The following is a 6,492-nucleotide window of genomic DNA, read 5'->3' as shown; positions in this document are numbered from 1 at the left end:
TTATTTCATATGTGACTTGGTGTCTTGTACTTTCACCCACCTTTAATTGTGGTAATTTTGCCATATCGTAAAATAATTTAAAAACATCATGATTCATATAAAATATATGATGTTATATCTTATGGATATACATTAAGTTTTAAACCACTTCCCTAATGTTGAACTTTTTAGTCTTTACTTGTTGGAGAGAAAGTATTACTTTTGCTTTCATTAACATCCTTTTTCATAAACCTAGATCTTTGTCTGGATAAATCATTACTTCCTGAGAACAGACTAATTCTTAGAAGTGGGTTACTGGGTCAAAGATTGTAAACTCTTGCCTATTATCAAATTGCTCTCCAAGACATGTAACTACTTAATAGTTGTTGAAAGTTGAATGAAACAGAAAGGCTTTTATCCCAGCTCTATATGAAATCCCTTCTGTCTTAGTCTGAGTTTGGTGAAGAAAATAGAACCACTGCAAGTTTTATAGGGAAAATAGTTTAATACAGAGATGAGGGCTTACGTAAATGTGGGAAGCATACAGAAGTGAAGGTCCAGAAGGCTTTATCCAGAAGCACTTCAGCCTAGAGCACAGGAGCTGGTAGAATTGGGGCTTGTAGAGATGTCTGAGAAGCCATCACAAGAGGTCAACATGATTGTAAAGTTGGAACTCATGGAAAGTTCTAAAAGGCCACTGTCTCCTGCCACTAGGATCTCTGGCATCGCATCGCTTCTGCCGTCCAAATCTCCTGTGAGTTCTTCCCATTGGCAAACTCTTAACTGTGAATCACAGGGGGAGGGGATTCTAGGAAATGCAGTTCCTGCCTTAGAAGTGAGGGGTGATAGTACTGAGCTGATAACTGATAACCCTGCAGATGTCCTTTTTACACTCAGCAGAACTTGATGGGAACTTTTATGACCCTTTGGCGATATGAAAAGGAAGATGTGGCTGTTTTGTTTTAATTTGTACTTTTTTATTGTGAGCATGATTTTTTGTTTTCTTTCATGCTGTTATCGGTTACCAACTTATCCAACAAATATTCCCAAGCACCTAGTAGAAACTGGTCATAGTTTTGGGCTTTGGAGAAACTGGTGAATAAGGCAGGCAAAGCCTCTGCTTTCATGAAGCTTATATTCCAGAGTAGGGTTATTAGGAAATAAATAAGTAAAGGAACAAGATACTATCAGAAAGTAATACATAGTGTAGGGAACAACTGTGGATGATTTTGAAATGAGCAAAAGAGATTACTGAATATTTTGTCAGTGAATCTGGAGCAGCTGGAGATTATCTGGTACTATAGGGATGTGAGTCTTTGCCTTCTGCTAGGCTATTTTATAGCTGTGGAGATAGAAGTTAACTTGTAGAAAACTGGTAGTAATGCAATTAATTCCTCTCCATAGAAATGCAAACTGCATCTGGTAGAATGCAGTTGATTATCACCCTGTGGATATTGAACATTTTTTTTTACCAGTTTTGCATGGATTTGTAAATTTATTTTAACATTGTTCATCTGAATATCTATGTGTGGCCCTGGTTGTGACATCTCACTGGCTACCTTATTAATGATTGAGCTAATGAAATCTTTTATAGGGTTATTTATTTATGAAATTCATTTTAAATTGACAGATAAAATTGTGTTTATCATGTACAATATGATGTGTTGAAATACACACACATGTATATAGTAGAATAGTTAAATCTAGCTGGTTAACAAATGTATTAGCTCACATAGTTCTTTTTGTGGCAACTTATTTAAAAAATCTTTATGTTCATCTTATATGTGTATGAGGGTCAAACTATACCATGTATGTATGTATGTATTTGAGACAGGGTCTCACTCTGTCACCCAGGCTGTAGTTCAGAGGCACCATCATGGCTCACTGCAGCCTCAACCTACTGGGCTCAAGTGATCCTCACACCTCAGCCTCCTAGGTAGCTGAGGTTATGGACATGCATCACTATACCTGACTAATTTTTGATTTTTTGTAGAGATGGGGTTTTGCTATGTTGCCCAGGTTGGTCTTAAATTCCTGGGCTCAAATGATCCCTTTGCTTGAGCCCAGGAGCCGCCCAAGTCTGCCTTGGCCTCCCAAAATGCTGAGATTACCGGCAGGAGCCACTGCACTGGCCAGTATCTTTCAAATGAATGTACCCCTTAACAGTTTGGAACAAATAAAAGAGCAAAGTAATTTCAGATAGTAATAAATATCACCAAGAAGACAAGATGGATGTTGTGCTAGATCAACTGTGGGAGGGTGGGGAAAGTCCTAATTTGGATCAGGTGGTCAGGGAAGGCCTCACTGAGGAGGTTGCGTTTAAGCTGAGATTTGAGTGGATAAAGGAAATGACCATGTGCAGACAGGAGGGCGGAGTGTTCCAGGCAGAGGGAACAGCTGTGCAAAGACCCTGAGGCAGAAATAAGTTGTCATATTCTAGAAATCAACTGCAGTGGGTCAGGAGGTTCATGGCAGGAGATGCAATCAAAAAAGTTGATGGAGACCAGATTATGTTGGGCCTTTTAGGCTAATGCTGAGGCATTAGAGTTTTATTCAGAGTGGCATGAGAATTTATTGTAGTTTGATACAGTGAAGTGTCATAATCTGATTTGTATTAGAGAATGAGTTTGTTTATCTTCTTCTATGAGCATTCAATCCTCATTTTGCTCTTCAAATTATTGTTATCAAACAAGACATTTTAATTAGCTTATTATGTCTTATCATGCATAAAAATAGAATTTTATTTTGATTAATAATTATAAACAAATGTAATAATGAAACTTCACATAATAATTGAGGAAACATTTGCAAAATAAACAAATGCACTAAGAGGAAATAAGTAGCTTTTGGAATATAGAACACAGCTCATGGACTTTCTTTCATTTCTAGAGTGTCTCAGGGTCTCAACCACCTCAAGCCAGGTGAGATACCTTAAAGGATATCTCCTAAGGTAATAAGTCTATGAACATTTAGTGACTTGCAGAACCTCCCTGTGACATCTGTTCATTGGGCAACAGCAGCTCACAGGTACTGTTTGCAGGCAGCAGGTGCCAGCGACACCTGAGGCTTTTACCCCAAACCCAGTTCATTTCAGGTCACACATCTGTTCTTCTTTCCTCTGAGAGACACCCACTGGGAAGGCTTTTCCGGCCTGGCCGTCCCAGGGGTAGGTGGTAATCTCCTCCCCCAATTACCCAACAAGAAGAAGTTAACAAGTGGAAAAAAAGCTTGTACAAAGAAAGCAAGGGGAAATTCAGTGGAGGTACCCAGAGGCCTGTGTGATGGAGGAGCAGGAAATGGGCATTTTTTTTTTCTGGGCTTGGTATGAAATAAAGGTTAGTTCTTATTTAAGGATTGCTATTAAATATTTAAGTCAATGGCATTAGGTGCCTCTCAGGTTGAGACATGAGGTCAGGGAAAGCCCTCCCTTTTAGATGGATGCTACTCTCATCTTACTAAAGACAAGAATAGCCAATGGGAAGGGGACTGAGACCCACAGTAGGGCCTCTGGTGTCCAAATTTCTATTGATGAAAAGAGCTGGATTATAGAATCAAGTCATAGTTGTCCTGGGCTTGAGTTCTTCCAGCAAATTATGACATCTCTCTGAATGACCTTTCCTTGTCTGTAAAAGAAAGTCACATAAAGAGAAGACTGTAGCAGGGAGAGAACTTGACAGTCTTGATGTATCTACATCATCCCAGAGTAATTATTCACAGCACCCTCTTTTGTTCTGACAATTGTGTCCTGGTTTCAGTGATAAATTATGTGGTCACCCTACTCTTGTCACATGGGATCTGGCCCCAGCTTGGGGGAAACTTGTTCACTGTTTCTGGTTGTCAGAGTGAGTGGAGAGGTGACATCTGGTCAGATGTCATTCTCTGGCAGTTTTGTTTGTTTGTTTGTTTGTTTGTTTGAGATGGAGTTTTATTCTTGTTGCCCAGACTGGAGTGCAAGGGTATGATCTTGGCTCACTGCAACCTCTGCCTCCCGATTTCAAGCAATTCTCCTGCCTCAGCCTCACAAGTAGCTGGGATTACAGGAGCCCATAACAAGGTCTGGAGAGCTTTGTATTTTTAGTAGAGACGAGGTTTCACCATGTCGGTCAGGCTGGTCTCGAACTCCTGATCTCAGGTGATCTGCCCGCCTCAGCCTCCCAAAGTGCTGGGATTACAGGTGTGAGCTACTGTGCCCGGCCTCTGGCAGTTCTAGAAAGAGTGATGAGTATTATTATTGTAGCAGTAGTATTAATGTTGTTATGGTTATCATCATTTTGTATGGGGGATAAAGAATTTTGCTGATAAAAGGGCCTGTGCTATAGAATCACCCCAGTTATTATTTTTTGTATTTTATTTAATTTTTCCATAAGGTTTTGGGATATGGGTGGTATTTGGTTACATGAGTAAGTTCTTTAGTGGTGATTTGTGAGGTTTTGGTACACCCATCACCCAAGCAGTATACATTGTACCCTATTTGTAATATTTTACCCCTCACCCCCTTCCACTCTTCCCCACAAGTCACCAAAGTCCATTGTATCATTCTTATGCCTTTGTGTCCCCATAGCCTAGCTCCCACATATCAGTGAGAACATTCAATGTTTGCTTTTCCATTTCTGAGTTACTTCACTTAGAATAATAGACTCCAGTCTCATCCAGGTTGCTGCAAATGCTGTTAATTCATTCCTTTTTATGGCTGAGTAGTATTCCATTGTGTATCTATATACCACCGTTTCTTTATCCACTCATTGGTTGATGGGCATTTGGGTTGGTTCCACGATTTTGCAATTGTGGATTGTGCTGCCATCAACATGCATGTGCAAGTATCTTTTTCGTATAATGGCTTCTTTGCTTCTCGATAGATACCCAGTAGTGGGATTTCTGGATCAAATGGTAGTTCTACTTTTAGTTCTTTAAGGAATCTCCACACTGTTTTCCATAGCGGCTGTACTGGTTTACTAGAATCATCACAGTTAAAACTGGTAGAATCACATTAGCCAGGATGTTTTTCTTTGCTGCAGGAGGAAAGGAAATAATTTTTGCAGGCCTAGTCTAATCTGTGCTTTGTGCTTGATGTTCCCTATGCATTTCAGGTCAACAGTGTTTTGAAATCTGTATTTCCAGACAAGGCTTTTCTCCTCTTGGTTGTAGATATGGCTTCAGCATTTCTTAACTGGGTTATACTAGGAATATCTCTGACCCCTGTGGATCTCAATCTTCTCATCTGGGGGAGGTTTTTAAAAATGGGAACCCGAATTCAATTGAGGTGATCAGGGGGTAAGCTGGGAATGTGATTGTAATTAAGGAAAGCTGTAATTGAACTACTTTTCCCTTGTTATTTGAAGAAAGTGTTTACAGATAGGCTTTGAGACAATGCCACTGAGACGCCACTGCTACCTCCAAGATGGCTGTTTCATGACCTTGTGTAAGAAGAATTCTCACGCCGACCCCGTTCATGAATCATAGCCAGAGGTAGGGTCTTAACCACAGAGGCCGATGACACCATTGGACTCTGGTTTTGCATTCTGGATTTGGAAGCCGGTGAGAGTGAGAAGTGGTTTTTCTGCTGGCTGCTCTGTTTTTGCCTTGTCTACTCTCTGTAGCACATGACAGGATCTGGCAGAGGTAGTGGTCAGGGGAGTGTGATGGAGGAAGTAACCTTTTCTCTCATTGGGGAGATTTGCTGCATTGAAACATGAAGCGCAGCCTTCACGTGGCTGGGCCGTAGCTGGCCGGCAAAGGGCAGTGTGTTGGCAAACAAAACTGTTCTTATTTTTTTGTCAATGAAAATTCAGTAAACCGCAGGAAGAGACGACAGTACTTTTCCCACTTCATTCACATGAATAATAATAAACTCCATTGTAGAGCAAGCCGTGGGGCATTATCTGCTGCTGCTGTTTCTGCTGGCCAGAATTTGCACATCTCCCACATGACTCAGGAGTGTACGACCTCTTTCCCAGTGGGTGACTGACTGTTTTGCATTCTGCAGATTCTCAGCTTTGCTCTGGATATTTAGCCACTCAAAAATGAGCATAGCCGTGTGGGCCTCAACCCTTCTGACGTGGGAAATAGTTCCAGCAGACATTTAGGTTACAATGGGCTTTTCTTATGGTTTTTAAATATCCAGTGGCTTTTTGGTAAATGCACACACACACACACACACACACACACACGCACTATCTCTCTCTCCTCAGTGATTTTCATTGCTAATAAATCAGAATTTATAAACATACTTTTGTAGGGTGAAGGGAAAGTAGCAATGCTTGGGGTCTATGCCATGTGATAGACCTTATGCTAGATTCTTCCCATACACTACCTTGTTAACTCCTCCCTGCATGTTTCAAGGTAGGTGTTATCATCCTTTTTTGTATTGATGGGGAAATTGAGGTTTTCAGAAAGATTAAATTATTGGGCTAAGATTACTACAGATGAAAAGGACAGGTAGGAAGGCAACACCCATTGAATATCAACTGCATGGCAGGCACAATGCAAGGCTTCTTATGTGTATTTCCTCTCTGA

The sequence above is a fragment of the Saimiri boliviensis genome, chromosome 15 (assembly GCF_048565385.1).
Source record: "Saimiri boliviensis isolate mSaiBol1 chromosome 15, mSaiBol1.pri, whole genome shotgun sequence".
Classification (NCBI taxonomy): Eukaryota; Metazoa; Chordata; class Mammalia; order Primates; family Cebidae; genus Saimiri; species Saimiri boliviensis.
This window is presented reverse-complemented; position numbering follows the sequence as displayed.